This window comes from Vicugna pacos, chromosome 20 (assembly GCF_048564905.1).
Source record: "Vicugna pacos chromosome 20, VicPac4, whole genome shotgun sequence".
Taxonomy (NCBI): Eukaryota; Metazoa; Chordata; class Mammalia; order Artiodactyla; family Camelidae; genus Vicugna; species Vicugna pacos.
The window spans coordinates 36,269,840-36,291,313 of NC_133006.1; the positions used below are offsets into that span (position 1 = coordinate 36,269,840).

Consider the following 21,474-nt stretch of genomic DNA (forward strand, 5'->3'; position numbering starts at 1 on the left):
GGATTTCTAGCCTCCAGAATTAGAAAAAAAAATTCTGTTGTGTAAGCCACCCAGTCTCTGGTATTTTGTTATGGCAGCCCTAGCAAACTAATACACACACATGTGTGCACACACACACAGTGGCCACAAAGTCTAGAAAAAGTAACATTTTAAAAGGCTTATTGCTATCACCTTATGATAAAGTAGTATTATCTAAGAATCAAGACTTTATGGCCACCCTCTATAGGTACAAACAGGTACAAACATCTTGCCTTATCCAGGCCCTGGGAGAGAGAAAGGAGTGTACGGTAAATATAGAGTCAACTGATAAGGCTGGGAAAGGACTCAGAAGTGCTACCGCATAGCTTTTGGCCAGATATGGGAGTCGGAGGGAGTGTTCTCTTTCCTGAAGAACAACTTCTTTAGAGTTATTTTTCCTCTGTTGGCCATTGGGTTCTCTTTGAAGTTGTTCCATAAAGTAGCCCAAACACATACCTCCACTTGGCCTTTAACTAGACACTCTCCTTGCCTTAGACTTCTTTGTACCATGTGAACATCCTTCCCAGACACTCTCCAGTGAAGTCTCAGGTTGGGGAAGAGTTATGCCTATCTTGGGATGTTAATAATTTCCAAGAATTTGTAAATATTTTGACCATGACTATGCACAGAAACTGAAATGTAAAAGTGAAAACAGAATCCCAGAAATGAGAAGAAAGATGACTGAAAGGAAGAGAACCCAGCTCAACCCTGTCCAGCTCTGGAAAATATATGACTTCAGGGGAAAAGCAGAAGTTCTTCTTTTCCATCATAGTAGTGATTATAAAAATAGCAGTGTCACTGTTTTGTTAAATGAGGAAGTCCAAAAAGAAGTATTTTAGACTGAATTAACAACTTACCATGAGATCACAGGTCACTGAAAGAAGGAAAGGGAATTCAGATATTTAAAGAACATGTTGTATGTGCCAGGGGCTTTCTTTGGCTTACCTCATAATTTTCATCATAATTACGTGAAGTAGATTTCATTATCCTCAATGTGTACATGAAGAATTAAAGAGAAATCAAGTATAGGCATTGCCAGTTGGATGATTCAGCAGACATTAGCCTTTTCTCTCCTGCTGTCCTTCTCTGTAGAAAATGGAAAAGGTAAACATTTCTTTTCTTATTGCAACTGAGGGTAGCCTGACAGTATGACAAGGTTCTAGTTAATGATACGTAAGCATATGCAGAAGATTCCCAAATTTACATCTATAGTCTAGAATTCTAGTCTAAACCCAAACTGAATGTATCCAACATCCTGCTCAACATCCTTGTGTAGCTAATCAGAGTCTCAGCCTAACATGACCAATCTGATCTGAGCTTCCTGGCTGTATCTGCCCTCTGCTAGTCTCTGCCATCTTATTAATGCAATTCTATCATCCCCTGTGCACAGACCCACAAAGCTGACTGTCCTTGTCTCCTCTTTCTCTCACATTCCATCCATATCCAGTCAGTCCTCAGATTCTGCAGCTGTGTTGCTTCTCTTGCCCTCACTGCTGCTATTCTGCTCCAGGTCACCAGCATCTCTTGCTCAGAAGCCACCTACTGGGTCTAGATGTTTCTATCTTCCCACCTCCTTTAGTGTAGTCTCAACGTAGTACTCGGAGTGAGTATTTTAAAATGTAAATCACACCATGTCCTTCCTCTGCTCACAATGGTCCCATGGCTTCTTGTCTCAATCAGAGAAGAAGCTAAAGTCATCACAGAAGCCCAGAAGTCTCTACATAACCTGGCTGCCTTACCTACTTGATCTCTTGTCTCATCCTCTCCCTTTGGCTCTGCTCCAGCCACATTGATCTTGCATCAGAACTTTGCACTTGATAAACCTCTTTCCTAGAAAATTTGTCCACAATACATTTGCATGGTTTATTCCTGTAACACCTTCTTGTCTTTGGTGAAGTGCCACCTTCTCAGTGGCACCTTTACCAACCCATTCCATTTAAAGTGCAACCTCTCTCCACTACCACCACCTGGACCATTCTACCCTCTTCCTGGCTTTATTTTGTCTATAGCACTTATCATCATCTGGTACTATATATTTTACTTATTTATCTTGTTTACTGTCTGTCTCCCCCCAGTAAAATGTCAGCTTCATTTGGACAAAGATTTGTCCCATTAACTAACTGCAGGATCACCTAGCATAATACCTGACCTGACATAGCTACTCAAAAAAATATATGATTAATTGATTAATTAGTTCATTAATGCTAGGGGATTTGGAGAAAATAATTTTCTCCTTTATGTAAGGGAAAGGCAACAGAGATGACATTGCTATCTTTTAAAATGCTGAGAGTAAACAGAAAAATGTTAGGTCATGTTGAGCCACTGAAGAATTACCTGCAATCTCTTAACTCTAGGCATCTTATTATGTAGAGAAAATATCACCTTATTCATGTAAACCAGGTGTCAGCAAACTAAGCCCCTGAGGCCAACTTTGGTCTCCAGCCCGTTATGAAAAAGTATTAGTGGAATAGAGTCACACCTACATATTTGCATAATGTCTATGGCAGCTCTCATCCTACCACAGAGTTGTATGGCTCACAAAACCTGAAAGACTCACTGTCTGACCCTCTACAGAAAAAGTTTTCAACTCTTGATTTAACCATGGTTTAGTAGAGTTTTATTATCAGTCAGAAGCATTGTGATGGCCACGTGCAATGCAGATGTCCTGCTGTGGGGAGCATAACTAAATGACAACCCCACCTGCTGCCCTGGATCCACGACCACATTCTTGGAACCCATGCTTCAAACAGACTGCTTCCACCCAATAGCTAAGCACAGATGCTATTTCTGTTTGATTCAGGGATCCTCCAACAAGTGACTTTGGCTCAAAGACTCCCATCAACTTGGCCAAAACTTTCTTGCAACTGTTCTGGAATCTTAAGACTCTTCCTATCCAGACCTCCTTCCTTTTCTCCTTCCCAGGGGTCAGACCTACATCATAGTCCGAGGGCTCTCCCTCGGACTCTTCTCCCTTCTTGTTTATCCTTCACAGGCATTTTCTCCAATAAATCTCTGCCACATCTAGTCTTGTTTGCCTTCTGCTCCTCAGAGGACCCCAGACCACATTAGCATTCTTTTTTGGTGGGGGAGGTAATTAGGTTTACTTACTTACTTACTTACTTATTTACTTATTTATTTATTTGGAGGAGGTACTGAGGATTGAACCTGGGACCCTGTGCATGCTAAGCATGCGCTCTCCACTTGAGCTATACCCTCTCCCCAACATCAGCATTCTTGACTGAATGCTTGTGTTAGTCTGAATTCTTGACTGAAATCACAGAGCTGGTAAGAAGTGATTTTTCCGTTGGAACAAACATGGACCTGACTCAAAAGCTTCTGCTCTCTCAACATTGCTCTAATATTACTTTTCCTCTAAACATTTACTTTGCTTCCCTCCTTATGTTCATTCATTCAGTAAGGAATCCACAAAACCTTTATGGTATTTTGTTCACATTTATATTCCTAGCAGAGCTTTTCAAACAGTTGGCAACTTTATATATTGGTTGGATGAGTGAATAAAATGGATGAACAAACTTTGATTGAAAAGCTAAAATGCTTGCAGTTGGTTAAAGGTTTTACAATTTATGCAATCTAGTTGAAGAAATGTCATACAAATGACAATGTACAAGAATGACTCAGTAGCATTGCCTAAAATGTACTAAGAGATAAGACCCTGGAAACAATGGGATCAGCAAGGAGATCATTACAATCGTACTGACATGATATAATAAGGGGCTGAACTTGCTCACACAATGGGAGTTGAAATAAAAGGACAATAAGAGTGAGATTTTTAAAAGATGAATAATCAATGAGCCATTAATTGGTAACAGAGGTCAAACAAGAATAAGGAGCAAGATAACTCAAAAGTTTTGAGTCTGGATGACTAGACAAAAAACAGTATCATTTGCCAAAATGAGGATTTTAAGCAAAGGAGTGAATTTATTAGGTAAGAGTTTATGAATTCTGGTAGGGAATGGGAAGACCAGGAATCATTTAAAAGATGAATAAAGAAGTCCAATTAGCCTTAAGAAGAGCTGTCAGAACCAGAGACAGCCTTGAAAGTCATCCCACTAGGAGAAGATGGTTGAAACTATAAGAGTGAATGAGTCCTAAGATGGAGAGTATGAAAAAGACAAGTAAACTCAAGTGTGATACCTGCATTTAGGAGATGAGTGGTGGCAAAAAAACCCATAAAGATAATGTGAAAGGAGTGGGAAAGGAAAGACTGAGAACCAGAATAGTGAGGTGAGCCAGAAACCAAGAGAAAATTGAATGTCAGAAAGAGAGTGGTTGATGGGAGCAAATGATGCAGAGAGCTCAGAGTGTGGACAGCAGTGTAGGGATTTTGGAGCAAATAAAAGAGTTTAAATAAATGAGAACTTGAAGAGTAAGCATGATCAAGCATCAGCTGACTGGTTTGATTTGGTCCGTTTGCTTTTACTTTCTTCTTCCTTAAAGGAAAGTAGGCTATTCATGTTTTCAGCAGCGAGTAGAACCTCTTTGGGGGAAAGAAATTGAAGAGAATAAAAAAGGAGATGATGAGATAACAAGTTTCAGGGGAGGAGAGTTGGGGAAGAATGAAAATTAGGAGTCTGGTTTTGAACGGGAAGATGAAGCTTCCTTTAAGTTGGAAAGAGAGGATGAGAGTATCCGTCCATCTCCATGTCAGACCAGACTTGTATTCAAGTGTTATTCGACATCAGAGGTCACTGTAATGTAAGTCCCACATCTGCCAACCCTTAAACAAGGTTAGATGTGATCTAAACCAACCCCTCATTTGCATGCACTTATCCAACCATATTGACACAGAACCTAATAGATATTTCTTTTGTGTTTGAATATACTGTGTACCCTTGTTAAAAACATAATGATCATTCAGCTAAAACTTACATGACTATCCAGATGAAAATGATAAAATAAAGGAAAAAAACACAGTCATCACATATGAAGGCAGAGATTGCCCTGATTACCTCAGAGGAAAGTAATGATAAAAAGCAGTAGGATTTTCCAGCAGGACTGTCTTCAGTCCACCTGGATGATGGGTTTCTGAGAAAGCCCTACATGTTTGCTTCTAAATGGTAATCTTACTGATGAATTTCCTGTGGGTCATTAAAAACACACATTTTATTCAATGTTTTAAATATCTCCATGTAGATTTCAAGTTACCATTATAGAGAGTCTTGAAGTCATTTTAGTTAGACAATTCATATACTGCTGGAAGTCTTAAACTAGCTCACAAAGATCTCATTAATGCCCTTTCTCAAATGGGTGTTTCAGTATGCCAGAGTGATGCCACAAAGTTTAAGTCAAAAGTATTAACCCAACCGACAGATTTTATCAATGGGGGGTGAGGACAGACTAGTGAGGAGGGAAAGGAAGAAAAAGACCTGGGAGGGCTTTATTGTTTACTCATATCAAGAAGAATTTGAAAGAGTAAATTCCACCCTCCCAGTTTCTTTCTAATGTTTTTAGTCTTTGGGGTTGCTCTAATGAGTTCAGATTTAAATTAAAGCAATAGCTGCAATTTTGATTTCAAAAGCTCTTGCCAATAATGATGTCTCCATTTGGGGGAGATGAAGTGGAACAAACTAAAGGTTAGAAATCAAAACACTTGGATTTGATTCCTGGCTCTGACCACTTACTCCTTTGTAACCTTGAGCCAGGGGTTCTTCCCAGACATGGGTACATGCCACATGCTCCCCCAGTAACTGAGACATGCACCCAGAAGCACTGCCCTTAAGCAAATCACTTAAACTTTGTGAAATTCCATTTCCTTAACTCTATAAAGAGGGTATGGGACTCACTAGAGATTCTGAATTCTTGCTGCACATTGAAAAACACCTGGGACACTTAAAAAAAAAACAAAACGATACAGGGTCCCATCCCAGACCAACTGTATCAGAATCTCTGAGTGTGGGGGTCCATGCCCTGGTGTCTCTTTAAGAGTGCCTTAGGTGGTTCTGATATGCAGCCAGAATTTAGAACCACTGCACTGATATTCAGGCATTTTACCAATATTTCAGCATTCTAAAAATCACTTACTCAGGGGGGAGGGTATAGCTCAAGTGGTAGAGCACATGCTTAGCATACACAAGGTCCTGGGTTCAATCCCGAGTACCTCCCCTAAAATAAATAATAAGTAAACCTAATTACCTCCCCCCCAAAACAAACAAACAAAAAAATCACTTACTCCAAGGCTCACATGCACAAGAGAAAACAAGAGTCCACTCAGATGGCTTTATGTTCACTTTATGTCCGTAATAAAGGTCTCCAGTCTGAGTCCTAGAGACCTGTGCATGGCTGATTCCTGGGGATTTCTGGGGGAGTAAAAGGACATACCAAAAGAATGCAGTTTGGTGCAGCCACTATGGAAAACAGTGTGGAGATTCCTCAAAAGACTAGGAATAGACTTACCGTATGACCCAGGAATCCCACTCCTGGGCTTGTCTCCAGAAGGAAACCTACTTCAGGATGACACCTGCACTCCAATGTTCATAGCAGCACTATTTACAATAGCCAAAACATGGAAACAGCCTAAATGTCCATCAACAGGTGACTGGATAAAGAAGATGTGGTATATTTATACAATGGAATACTACTCAGCCATAAAAACCGACAACATAACGCCATTTGCAGCAACATGGATGCTCCTAGAGAATGTCATTCTAAGTGAAGTAAGCCAGAAAGAGAAAGAAAAATACCATATGAGATCGCTCATATGTGGAATCTAAAGACTCATGGACAGAGAATACAGACTTGTGGTTACCAGGGGGGTAGAGGGTGGGAAGGAATAGACTGGGATTTCAAAATTGTAGAATAGATAAACAAGATTACACTGTATAGCACAGGGAAATATATGCAAAATGTTATGATAAATCACAGAGAAAAAAATGTGACAATGAGTGTGTATATGTCCATGAATGACTGAAAAATTGTGCTGAACACTGGAATTTGACACAACAGTGTAAAATGATTATAAATCAATAAAAAATGTTAAAAAAAAAGGACATACCAAAAGCCAAGTTTTCACTTTGCTTTTTTGCTTACCATTTTTCTTTTTTCAATTTAAAAAAATAACTACCTTTTTTATTGATAATGCGTAAAATTTGATGAATTTTTATATAAATATACACCTGTGTAGCCATAACCCAGATCTAAATGTAGAATATTTCCAACCCCCAAGAAGACTGGTCCTACTATTTTGAGAGGACATAGTAGGTCTACAGAATTTGGCAGATGGCCTGTCTCCAGTGGCCCCATATTGTTTTCTAATTGCTTTGTCACATCATAAAATAATTGGATCTTATTCTCCCATCACTTCTGCCACAATGTGTGATGCCATCACATATGCTTTCTTATTTCTTTGGAAAATATGTGCCTAATTTTCCCTTTATGTCCCAGGGATGTTAACTCTATAAGCCCAATCCTACTGGCCCTTGAGGGTAAGGACAAGGTTTGTGCTCCTCACTGTTGTATCCGCAGCCCTAGTACTTATGAACACCCGTTGATTGAATACTAAATACATACATGACATTTAGGGTGGGCATTAAGAACGGTAGGAGACATGCTCCTGCCGTGAGTTGGGGGAATTTGGGTTGAGGCACATTCCAAATGCATTCGTACTTTGTGAGCAATTATAAAACAAAATATCATTGGTAGGAAAAGTTTTAATATTGACTTGAACTTGAATAGACTGAAAACTTAGAGGACAGAGGAAGCAGAGTGAAGAGGTCATCAAAATAGGAGCCTTATTAAAGAGTGTGGTTTCCTGGATAAAGGATTTAGGTCTTGAGAGAGGCAGACAGAGTAGAAAAGAGATAATTCCAGATGAGTGGAAAGATTTGAGCAAGCCTTAAGGGTAAATATCTAGCTAGTCTCGTGAAGTGAAGTGCAACAGATAATCTGAGTTGAAAGCAGAAGGACCATGTTGGGGAGAAGTAAGAGAGGAAGGAGAAAAGTGAAGTGAAAATGAAGCCAGTTGCTGGAGATCTAAAGAAATAGGCTGAAATTTGTCTTGTGTCACTCGATGCCCTGCAAACAGCACCTGCAGAAGCTCATTCTGGCAGCCACGTGGACGGCAGCCAGGAAGGCTGAAGGCAGGCGAACTGATGAGGAGCTGCTTCCCCCATCCAACCTTTTCAGGGTGCTTGGTAGTAATGATTATGAGCAAGTGATGCCCCGCGGCCTTAGAAAGTGAAGGAAGTCAGCTGTTCAAAATCATACTGAGGGTCATGGTATTAGTTACACAAATGGGATATTTGAGACTGAGTGACCACCTAGGGGAGAAACTGATGGTTTTAATTTGCTCTTCTGTTTGGTATTGCGCATGTTTTAGGCCTGGTATTAGACAACATCAAATCCACTTTTTGGACCACTGAGAAGGAAAAAGGAGGGTAATTCCATTCCATTCTCATCTTCAGTAAGGCGCACTACTGCCTAAAGTTGAGACTATTTTGCCCACATTTGTTATCCTCCAGACACATTCAGTGTATTTATATGTATGCCCTCCAGGGGAATTATGAAAGAGACAATTAGGACCAATCTGGAGAAACTGGTGGGGCCACCACTTTCTAGCCAGGTGAAAGGAGCCTCTGCAGTTTACAGGCTTGGCTGAGCTCTCATCTGTAAATGTTCAAACATCCCTGATTTAGAGCCAAAAAAATAAAGCACTAGAACCTCCCACAAATGCACATCAGATCTTAAAAGCAGCAAAAGCTAAATAGCAAGATGATTGTGTCTTTTTAAAAGGTGGTGGATGATTAATAACTATGTTTGTATCTTATTTGTTGATATGCCAGCAAAGATAGACACAATCAAAACAGACTCTTCAGGGTGGGAACTGATACACAGAGGAATTTCTAAAATCCTCGCGTGCCATGGGTAGTATTTACTTCCTAATCGCCCAGGAGCATAACTGGCAGTCTCTTTTCCCTAAATTATCGAATACTGGAGGCAGAGTAGCAGAACTTAAAGGGCAAAAACAAAGTCTGACATGACCATTCTGAGAGACAGTGGGAGAGTACACTCTACCTCCTGGGTCTCTAAGCAGCTGACCGTGCATGTGAGAATAATAATAATAATAACACGCTCCAGGCTCTGGAGGGCACGTAGTGTTCTCTTGGAAGCAAAGAAAGAAACATAGGATCTAGGTGGCCTTTTTGCCAGGAACTCCTCCAGGAAATTGTTCAGATAATTTATGTCACTGAACTATACAAACTGTCATCTTCCAGAGAGCAAAACACAAACACACACAGACCAAGAAAAGGAAAAGAAAGGAAAGGAAATAAAATAAAGCACAGAATAATATTCTTTTCAGTATGGGATTTGAAATGCAGTCTGCCCCTATGATTTTTTTTTAATGAAATGAAGGACTCCCAGTATAATATATTTGTGCCCATTCAGGCACAGTATTAAAAAAAAAGTATCTTTTATTGTCACTAAGATGGAATTGATGCACTTTTCATTTGGGCATAGTCTGTCTGTCTTTCTTTCTTTCTTTCTTTCTTTCTTTCTTTCTTTTCTTTCTTTCTTTCCTTCTTTCTTTCTTTCTTTCTTTCTTTCTTTCTTTCTTTCTTTCTTTCTTTCTTTCTTTCTTTCTTTCTTTCTTTTCTTCCTTCCTTCCTTCCTTCCTTCCTTCCTTCCTTCCTTTTTTCTTCCCCTCCTTTTTTTTGGCTATTCCATAATAACTTGTTCATGTAATGATGTTAAGATTTGTTGCTTTACCATGATTACACCATAGCCAGACACTCACTTTTCTATTGCAAGCTACTTTGATCAGTTGCATTGATTAAATGGCAGTGGTGACCCAAATTCGCTATGGGTTATGAATCTTTTATCTGAACTCAAGACACGCAACATAGAAGCATGAAAATATAGCAATCCTTTCAGGCAGACTTTGCCTTCTAGAGGTCAATCTTAGATTCCACTTGGTCAAAAATTCTGTTACAGCTGAAAGAATGTTGTTGTGGGAATTGGCAAAACTATAGCCAATACCAGAGGAAATTCAGTGAAGCCTCTTGAGTTATAACTGAAGTTGGAACTGGCTCCAAGAAACATTGTGAAAGAGGCAGAGTGGGTCTTTGGTGCCTCCTTCCTTTTAATGAGCATCATTTCCAGGACCCCTGTTCATCTTCAGATTAACTCCATCTTGACCATGGGCCTGCCATCAGCTTCTGATGATCAGAGCAGGAAATCGGGACATTTCTCTCCAGGAGTGCACAAGGGGCCACTGCAGCCCAATAGTAGGTGGCTCACTTATGATTTTCAGTGAGCCAAGCAATGTTTCCATGGCTTGAGAAAGAAACGGCTGAAAATAAATTTGGGGTTCATTTTCAAAGTTGATACTCTCAATGTTCTTATATAAAATATATGTGATAATGACCAGAAAAGACCCACGTGTAACACTAAGTGGAGCTATGGGAAAATGGAGAATTGGAATAAAGGTGATGGCTAGTGTGTGGACTGGGAGTATGAGTGAGAACTAAATTTCAGAGGTATTTTAATGGAGAACGAAGGACTAGGAAAAGTAATCAGTAGGCTATGTTCAGAGGATCATTGTAGAGAAGAATTAAAAGATAAACCAAAAAGCTTGTTTGCCAGTCAGGATCAATTATAGTCTCTGTTTACAACAGCAGAGGATCGTGGGGACAAGTGCACGTGTCCATTTGTGTGCACACACAGCGTCTATTACTCTTTGTTCCCAGGGATCTGTCTTTGTTTCCTCCTTTTGTAGAAAGATTAAGTTAAGATCAGGAGAAATGTGTCCTTCAAGCTGAAGCTACCACAAAAGCATTTTCTCACTACGGTATTTTTAACATTCCTTGTATTGTCATGGAGTTCGTTTGGGGCAGCGAGACCATGTAACAGGGCATCACTGCTTAAGTCCAGGAATCCCTCAGTAAACAGAGGTGGCAGAGCTGTCCTGTGCTATGGGTGAGTCTATTGTTCCTTGGGCTCTAAGTGTTCAACAAGTAAAAACATAGTAAAAATACCTCTGCAACGAAGAATAAAGCACCCATAAAAGTGAAAATAAGTGACCAAACCCACTTTACAGTCTTTGTTAAGTTTCTCGGAAATAACACTGAGCAGGAAGCGTCAATGCTTGCCCATAAAGTTAAGGTGGGGGGGGAATAGTCTAGCTTACGCTTCGACAAAACAGCCCACTAGGGTACTAGGAGTAATTCAGAGATACTCAAAACCCATTCAGAACACAGAATAGCTCAGCGTACATCCGGAAGCTCAGGAGTTCTGACCCCAAACTGCTGAACGCACTACTGTTCTGACTCCCAGAACCCATCCAACCCCCAAACCAGCCTCATCCACGGTCATACATTCTTTCATTGACTCATTTAACAAATATTTATTGTGCCTCCAGTATGAGCAAGGCACTCTGTTATGCTTTGAGGGTATAAAGATGAAAAGACACAAAATCAAGTGTGGGAGGGACGTGTAAATCAACAATTTAGAGTGCAGTGTGGTGGAGGTATGGCCCAAGGAGGCCACACAGGTGGGGGCACGGAGCTCAGCCTGGAGGCGGCAGGGGTGCAGAGGGGATCGCATTCCAGGTATGAATGAACACAGTCCTCCGAGATCAAGAATTTCAGGAGCACGAGGCACGTGCTCAGGAGCAACAGAAGACGACGTTGGCTGGTTTAGGGACTCTTAAAGACCCCTGTGCCTCCAAGTGTTTCCTCATTAACTTGAGGATTTAGTGAGCTCAAAATACTCTCATCTCTAGTGACTTTAAATTAAAGCTCTGTTAATACTGAAATATTTCTTTGAAGAAGTAAAATATCTGAGTATTACTTGTCATCAGCATTTAGCTTAAATTAACAAGCCCTGAGAGAATAAGACATTAGATAAGAAAGTGTCATCAGGGGAGAAAAAAAGAAAGACAAGATTAGTCTAGACATAAAAGGTTTACAATGGACCAATTCAGTAGGACACCCAAAGTCAGGGAAAATGGCCTGGATGCTTGAAGAAATCTGTACCAACAAAGGAAAGGAGAGTATAAGAAGAAAGCAAATAGGACCTTAAAAACAAACAGTGCCATTATTGCCAGCTCACTTAGATGTGGTACTAGAAAGTTCTCACCATAACCACTGAGCTGTTGTGCCCGAACCACAGGGTCAAAGTCATCACCGTATAGTCTTTCCTCGTTTTACCCTGCTAGGCAGGCAGCCTTAAAGCAGTGCTTCTGAAATTTCAAGTGGGAGGCATGTGGATCACTTGGGGATCATGTTGAAGTGCAGATTCTGATTCAGTACAGCTAGGGTGGGGCCTGAGAATTTACCTTTCTTAGAATCTCCTAAGTGATGCTGAGACCACTGGTCCCAGGACCATGCTTGGAGTCACCAGAATCTAGCAGGGTCACCTCCCTGGCATCACTCGCATCCGTTCTTTTGTTTCCATGCCCTCTGTTACTTCCTTAGTTCAGGCCCTCTCTGCCTCTCCCCTGGAGAATTATTTCTGGACCAATCCATTCCCCACGCACCCGACACATAGGATGATATATGTATTTTTAATGACCATGTTATATCCCTGCTTAAATCCCTTCAAAAGAAGTTATTTGGCCTTTGCCAAAAAAGTTATTTTTGGAATTTTGCTTTTCAGTTGAACTCTTAATACAGAAGCTTCCCTGAAATCCAATATTCAAAATGTATGCAAGCGGCCCTGCTCTGGAGAGAAGGACCTAAATTCCAGATCCTCATTCCCCCAGCTTCCCATTTCCTAGTGGTGGCCTGAGATACCTGGCCTGTAATCCTAGACCCCTAACAATTAAATCCAGAAGCAATTTCAGGCTGAAATCATTATATACCTTTCGAGAGGTGACTCTCATTTTCTTCCTTGGGTAAATGAATGTAAGATTGCCTCTGTATAGAATTGAATTGAAGATTAAATTGGACTATGGGCACAACATGATACTGGGGACATAGTGGGCACTCAATAACTGCTTGTTCCTTTTCCCTTGTAACTTTACTGTTAGATACGTTTTCCTTTGACTTGAATCTTCTTTCCCTTCATAAGGATAACATGCCAAGATTATTGGAAGAGGTAATATATTGATCTTTTTAGTGTGAATAGACTTGGTTTAGGCTCTTTTCCTATGAACAGGCTTTGACTGGGGGTGAGTATTGTTCGAAGAAATGAAGAGATAACCCCTGAGCAACTAGATAGAGGGGACGGAGAGCTGGCCAGGAGGGTAGAGAGATGCACAAAATGTGGGGCCCAGGCCACTGAAAGGGGGACCAGTTTCACACTAGTGCTGTTACCAGCCCAATGGCTTTCAAAATAATTTGTATTGAATGCTTAGAAATTTGGAACAAGTTGAAACTAACTAGACAAGGTTCTTTCTGCATGTGTACCCTTGGGGGCATCAGGCTTCCTAAGAAAGAGTGCACTCCTGTTGGCCTCACTCAGACCGTTTGTGACAGCATGTTAGGGCTGAAGCATGTTCCTTAGACCTGCTCTGCAGGCATGTGCACTGCCCCTGTGCTGGAGTCCTCACGACTCAGGGGCACAAGTGGGGGCAGTGGTCCTTTCCATCGTCCACATCTCTCTCTCGCTCTGGTCCCCTAACCCCTCCCACTCCTCCCAGAGTCCACGTTGCATCCGCCCCACAAGAACTCTCAACAGGCAGTCTGTCCGCAGCCTGACTCTGGAGGCATCTCCAAAACTGTCCTTCCCTTAACTCTCCTCGATGAGCAGTTTGCACAACAGGTGGCAGGGTGCCCTCGGGCAGCCTGGGGAGTGGTCCAAAATAGGTGAGAACAGGCTGCTGCTTTTCACCAAATAGGACAGCTCTACATGAAACCTGAACCTTGTCTCCTCAAGGATTTTAGCTGCGTGAGGTTCCTGGTGTCAGTTCAGGAAGCCAGACTGAAGGCAGGGACACAGGGCACCCTCCCTGCCCTCTACTGCCTGGCATTTCCTCTGCAACAAAATAGGTTGGCCCCACTGTGGGGCCTGGATGCCATCTCATCTCCCTGGAGGTCCCCCCCCCCCAACCGGGAGAACAGCCTCAGAAGGTCTTATCAAGCCTGGGCATCTCGAAGCCCCTGCAAGGCCACTAACATCAAATGATAACCTACCCAGCAGAGTTAATAATCAGTTACAATCAGTGAAAAGCCAAACACATCCCCAGCTCCAGTCAACGACAGGGAGGCACTAGAAATACCAGCCAGCTGGGAGCTTAGCAAAGCAGATGAGAGAAAGGCAAACTGGGGCAAAGGAAAGATCCACCCAAATCTGCGGACTCAAGGTTGCAAATGCCAGGACGGTTGAATTCTTATCACAGACTCCTGCAGTCTCAATCTCTCCCATCAGAAATGTGTTAGCCGTCCTACTGGACAAAAAGATAAATGTGTATGTTTCTGTACAATATGACTCATTACAACAGTGCCCACAGAATCCCCATCAGAAGCAGCTGGCTGTCTCACAGACCTTTTGCAAATACAAGGAAAGCAGAATTTGTGCACAGAGAAAACATTTCAGGTGTCAAGCAGCTGCAGATGGACTTTCCTGATAGTCTTCCACCTGCTTCTGACAACACCCAGGGTGGATGTCTAAGGCGATACAGCCGATGACTCTATCGTCCCACCTGTTTCTCCAGAGAGCCAATTTCGTATCCAATGATAAGAAGCACAGAACTCGACATTGTATCTAAAAAATGCACAGAGGACCTCTGCGGGTTTTCTGGGTTGGAGGTTAATTCTAACAATCGCTCAAGGAAAAGGAAGGGCACATTCAACTCCTGTGAGTTCCAGTTCATTACAAGCCCAGATAACAAAACCTTTTCTCCCTGTGACATAGAGGCTTATGCTTTAGAAAGTGCTTTCACATGTGGTCTCCCACTGGCTACGCACCACCCTGCAAGAGAAGCAGGGCGGGGAGGCAGGTTAGGCTCGTGTCATTGGTGGAGGAAGAAACGTGAAGATGCTTAGTGGTCTGAGTGTGGGTCTCAGTCCCTGGCCTTGTGCTCTCTCCTGTAAGGACTGCTCTGACTCGCTTCAAAGCCAGGCTGGGAAAACAGAGGGTCACCGAACAAAAATAATCTAAAACCCTGACTTGAGCCAGCACGAGAGTTTGGACCTCAACAAGGCAACCATTTGTCCGAAGCAACACTGAAGGACTTGAAAGATGCTGGTAAACCTGAAAAAAGAAGTAACACTTTTATTTTCCCCTTTAGATTTTGCTACTATTTTAGCAGAAGGAGACTTCGGATAAACCATGTTATGCAATGAAGAGGGTTCTGTGTCATTAACTCCATGAACAGAAACACTGACTTGCCATTCCCTGACTGTGGCTTTCTTTTTTTTAAGTGAGAATCCAAAGTAAGAAGAAAGTGGAGATTTTATGGAAGAAAGTAGTATATTTAAAAGCATTTTTAAATTGAAAAGAAAAATTGATTGCTGAAGAGAATAGAATTTAAGAGCTTTTTGCCAGCATAAAGTGTTAAAAAGGACTAAATAAGAGGTCCTAGAGAGTTTTTGTTTTTTTTTAATAGCTCTGCCCCAACCATGCTTTTCAAGCTCAGAGGCTGTCAACCAAGGATCCCAGCTGACCCAGCCGTGAGGGGGTCAGAGTCTCACCTCCACCGATATCTCACCTGCGCAAAGTTCACTGAGCGTGAGCACAGCAGCCTCTCACTGAATGCTGATGTATGTGGGATCCATTAGTCTCTTGATTTAAAAACAGGTATTGCTAGGCAGCTAACGCTGAGACACAACCATTCCCAATTCAGTCCTGGGGAAGACGGGAGGAAATGGTGTCTTCTTGGTTTTCTTGCAAGTGTCAGGAAAAACCCTTGAGTTAGTCTTAGTGATCTTCACTTGCCCTTAGTGTAAAAAGGGGTAAAGGAGCCCTTTCTAAGCATTTGGCTCTCCATAGAGGAAGCTGATACTGTGGAAATGGACAGGTTTAGAATTCCATTTGTAAGGAAACTGTAGAGGCCATTTCAGCTACATCACGTGACGCTAACTCAGTGTAAATTACAAGCACAGAAATGTGCTTCATTCATCTGTAGCATTGGAGAGTGATGTAGTTCTCATAAAGGAAATTTCTGGACAACTGAAATGTGTTTTCTGCAGCATCAACATTTTTATATTATAATCATTTTCATGGAATTTTTTTCTAGAGTCTACTGCACATGTCCCTCCCTTATTAAACACAGCACAGCAAACATAAGTCACCTTTACATGATGACTATGAAAATGATTCTTTCAGTGAAACAATGAAAATTGTTGCTCCACTGGACAGAAATACCCCCAGGGCTAAGGGGAGGTCTGAGACCTTCTTCCCCCTCTCCCTGGTGGTGGTGCCTTGTGAACTCTCCTTTCTGCCTGGTGCTGTGGGGTGGGTCTTTCCCCCTCACTCTCACCTGTTACTTCTAATCTGCCCTGGGCCAAAAATGGAAAATGCCAGGCTTGTCCCAGTTGTGTTTAACATAAGCAGATCAGCCGCCAAGTAAAGGACTGAATAACTGAATACATCCCAACAATGTCTGGAGCATGGGTTTAATGGCATTGATTTTATACATTTGGAAATGCTCTTATTCCCAGCTTTCTTTAGTGTGGTTGAGGTTACCAGGCAAAGCCCCTCATCGTCCCCAAAGGATGTATGAAATGCAATTGTACATTCCAGCTGGTTAGACAGGTAGAATACATATTGACCAAGCCAGTGTGGAAGTCACTAGAAGCTGTGAGAAGTTTGAGACTCCCTGCCTGTTACAACCATAAAGATATGGCCTCAGATATTCAGCTGGTATTTGAAGAACCTGCAGCCAGATTTCCTTGTCACTGGTAGGGGAATGGTGAATAAAGGAGGTGACACCTAGGAGCATGCAGCCCCTATCTCAGAGCCATTCTCACTGTGGGGTGGGGACCAGCCTGGCAGAAATGACTGTGCATTACCTTAGGTTAATAAGGGAGGGAAATAAAGTACAAAGCTCATCACTCCTGTACTTCAAAAAAAAATTTAAAAAAAAAGAAAGACAGGACTTGCAGCTTCAGGATAAAGTCCAAACACCTTAGACAATTCAGTCTAGCTCTTTTCTAAGGCTCCCTTTTTCATCAAATCCCCCAATGAAGATGATGCCATCCCCTCTTGCCAGAACACCCTCTCCTCTAGCCTTACCAACAGCCCCATCCTGGGGCCTCCCGTGCCATTTCCCCCAGCCCTCAGTGATGCATCCCACCTCTGGGGTCACAGGCTCACTGAACCTGTGACCCATGGTTCACATCCTGCACTGAAGTTGCACATATACTTGACTGGCCCCCTTGATTGCAAGAGTTTAAGGACGGAAACTGCTTCTCAATCATTTCAGTGACTGCAGTACCCAGCCCAGGGCCTGCCACACGGATGCTTAATTAATGTGGGATGAATGAATGAATGCACATTTTTATTCATGAAAGCAGCCCAAGGGAAGCGAAGTGCATTAAAATGTCTCCTCTCCCCACCTCGACAAAGCCAAACCACTGATAAAACACAAGAGTGAATTGCCGCCATCCTGATGCACTTTGAATTTCCCAAGGGTCAATGTATCACTGATGAGTAGACCTCCCGCGGATGAGGTTACGGGGAGAGGCAGCCCATCAACAGTCCCCAGAGAAGGGCAGAGTCTCTTTAGCCCCCAGCCCCCTCCCCTCAACAAAAGGTGACCAGAGTCCTCTGGTCTCCTTGGAGGTGGCACTGATGCCAGAATCCCAAGGGACGCAGGACTTGAGAGCAGCCCAGAGACCTCCATGCTGCCTCCAGGCCAGACTGTTACCTGCATCATAGACCATCATCATGGCAACATGCAAGCAGCGTCTGGAATGGAAGGGGTCTTGTTAAGGGCTTGCTTGATTAAATAATTCATCAATTCGAATTGGAGAGAGAAATATACATGAAGTCGAACTGCACAAGAGGAAATAAACATGCCAAGACTAAATCAGTACTGGAGGCATTCCCCACTTCACCTGCCAAAGAGTAAATATTCCTTGTAGGAAAGTGTCAGGTGACTGACAGCTGATAACTGCAACTCTGCTGGGGTGTTGGGTGTGAGGTGGCGGCCCAGAGACAATCTCTTCCTTCATTTTTCCCTGCTGTGTTTAGGGCTATGTTTATGGCCTTATGCTGGGCAGGTGAAATGGAGTGGCCTGTAACAGCTTCAAGGACTGTTCCTAGATGCTTCCAAGTTTAAGGCCAGTAGGGCTGCGTGACTGCAGAAGAGTTGCCAGTGACTTCTTGACTTCCAGCTGCTTCTCTGTTTGCTCTCGTGTTATGGCCACTAGTAAAAACTCCTCCTTTGTTTATTTGTTTGTCAATCGGTCTGTGAGATTAGGTCAGCTCTCAGCCAGGCTCTGCCCTGAAGGACTCTGCTGGGAAAGGACTCATTTTACCACCGCTGACCCACCCGGAAAGTCTGGATGTGTTCTTTCCTCATTCCAGCCCCACCAAGCAAAAAGGGAAGAAAGTTACAAATAAGGAGCTTCTGAAAGTAGTGAAGGCTGAAAGTTTGGTCAGTGAAAACAGGACCCTTGGAAAATCTGGGCTGCTGAGAAAAAAAACAAATCCCTGACTTCACTGCAGAATAAGACAGATCACGCGCTTCTCCCGGCAGGTTACCTCAGTGGAGGGCTGGCGGGGTTGGCACCAGCTCACATCTCCTTTGATCTCTCTCCAGACCAGTGGGACTCACCCTTGAGATGCTCAGTTAATCTGTCCACCTGGAAACCCTGGAAGTCCAGAGGATTGGGGTTTTCCATTGTGAGTGCCATGTTCTAAGGAGCCTGGAAGGACTCTGTTAAAAACCCACTGTCACCCCTTGTTTTATCAAATTTCTACTCTCATGTGATAACATGTTCTAGTGAACAGAACAAGCAAGGGCTTTGGACTCTATAGAGCTTTGGCTGCATCTCTTCCTATTTACTAGTTATGTGGTAAATGATGTAACTTCTCTTAGGCTCTCTTTGATGACCTATAAATAGTAATAATAAAAAATCAGTTAAAATAGTAATAATATATATATTACAGGGCTGTTATGAACCTTGAATCTGAGACAACAGATGACAGGTTCTTGACCCAGGACAACCCTTGATAAAAGTTACCTATTGATCACCTGTTGATAAACTGGCCCTTTCCCTTGGCTGCCCCTAGCTGGTAAGAACTTTTTGGTTGGAGTTCACATGTGGCCTTTGAGAAAGAAGACAAACAGAAGCCTAGTGGCATGTAGTGGGCCAATTTCTGTGGTTAAGTAAAAAAGTTATTCACTAAAAACGTGATACCTACTCTGGGAGCATTCTGGTTGCTGTTTGGAATTACAGGAGTAATATAATAATTGTCATAGGAATAAACATACTAATCCAGACAAATAGGTGAAACCTCTAGGGTTTTATTATTCACTTTCAAATAACTAGAAGTGCCTGAACCTCTAAGTATACAGTAACGAAAAGAACCCAAAGGCTGGGATTTTCCTTGAGCTTCTTTATGGATACGTTATGGTAAACCCTGTGCTTCAGATCCTAGGTGTTATCAGATTCCAATGTACAGGCTGAAAAATGAGACATAAGACAACTGTGCCTTGAAGTGGGAATTTTTTCTCTCAGAGGCCAAATTGCTAAGGAATAGTTTGATACTCTGCCTTAAGAGATCAAAGACTATCTCATGGAGGAATGTAATATCAGTTTTTATTTTGTCATTCACAAAGTCATCCACCCATCCATTCATTCATTCATCATAAAACTAGCAATTATCTACCCTATTTCAGGCACTGTGCAAGATGTTGGGGATACAAAGCTGAATTAGACGAGAATTAAGCATGGTTTCTGCCCTCAAGGAGCCTGTGGTTGAATCAGGGGTGTAAAACCCACACACCATTAATGGGCTCAGTGTGACCCAGGGGGCAGTGGGTATGTGATACACTGTTGTGCAATAGATGTTCCAGGTATAACCATGGGAGGCGAAGCACACTGTGTGTCTATGTGCCTAACGGGACGTGGGGCTGGGAATATGGATAGCTGGCATCCACTGTGGGAAGTTTAGAATGCCATGATGAATAAGAAAGGAGAGGAAACAAATGTCAAATGTAAAAGGGGAGTTAGGTCCAGTGAAGGCAGAAATTTCTCTCAAGACAAAAATACTCAGACATTAGTATAATTAGGAGAGAGGGCATCGAAGACTAAAAGTCATTGCGTGATGAACCCCAGGGCCAGAGATGAATTGTGCTGTGTAATTTCTCAGCCTTCCTTAGTCCTGCATAGTGTTTCTGCAAGTTTTTGAAGGTAGGTTGGAAATGTAATAGCAAGGGCAAAAAATACCATCCTGGGTGGGGAGGGGCATTGTATTTTGCCTGATGTGAGACATTATGGAACAAATGCATATTTCATTTGGTTTCATTATTAAACAGATGATTTTATATTTTCTGACTTCAAGAGTCATACATGTTGGTGTTTAAAATAGGGAAATGAAGGCTTGAAGAAGGAAATAAAGCTTTCTATGTGGATTCTGATATAATACAGATAAGGTGCTCTTTTGTAATTGGCTTTCTACTCAGGCTTTTATGGTTAGAAATGGTTTCCCTTTCAAGAGATCAGATAAAAATGATCTTCATATTTCCTTAGAATTCTTTTTTTTAATTTTTATTAAAGTATAGTTGATTTACAGTTTTGTGTTAGTTTTTTGTTTTAATAGCATAGTGATTCAGTATACATAATATATATATATTATTTTTCATATTCTTTTTCATTATAGGTTATTACAAGCTAGTGAATATAGTTCCCTGTGCTTTACAGTAGGAACTTGGATGGACCTAGAAGTTATCATACTAAGTGAAGTAAGTCTTATAATTCTTTTTTGTTTTTAGTTTTTGTGTTTAACTCTTAAGTCCATATTGAATTTATTTTTATGAATGCTCTTAGGTAAAGACATGGTACATTTATGAGCCTTGAGCCTCTTTTTTACCCATTAAACTACCCATTTAGTTCTTCATCTTGTCACTAGCTTTGCCCATTTCTTGTTTTTGTAGTTATCAACAGTAGGATACACGCTTCCTGGACACATTTTTCTTGCATTCATAATAAGGTACCATTGCTAAAGCCATTCCTTCTGCTCCTGTTTGTTCTGTCCCCAAACTGGCTACCATGACCTTGGCCTTTGACCCACTGACTACCTCCCTGAGTCATTGAGCTGTACTAGCAGCTTAGAAATTCAAAGTAGGGCCTGTAGAAGGGACCCCCATTTGGGCCCTCTGCGAGATTTTTAGCAATAACCAGGCATCTGCGTGACACATTCCTGTGCTGATCCCCTGGGGACCTTCCAAGCTGACAATGAGGTGATACTATCCCAAAACATTATCACCCATCCACCCCTTAAGCAATACAGACCTTCACTCATTCCTTAAGGAAACACCTGGCATCAGACCCAGAGATGAATGAGCGGCCATTCCTACCCCCAAGGTACTCGCCCTCCTAGAATGCT

General features: G+C 42.1%; 1 long non-coding RNA gene across 1 annotated transcript in view; it reads left to right on the forward strand.

Annotated features, from left to right (window-relative positions):
- Positions 1-20,830, forward strand: part of LOC140687802 (uncharacterized) — a 264,392-nt gene extending 243,562 nt beyond the window's left edge. The window contains exon 4 of the long non-coding RNA XR_012062370.1: positions 20,749-20,830. This is a non-coding gene — a long non-coding RNA (uncharacterized lncRNA). The remainder of the gene's footprint in view (positions 1-20,748) is intronic.
- The last annotated feature ends 644 nt before the right edge of the window (positions 20,831-21,474 follow it).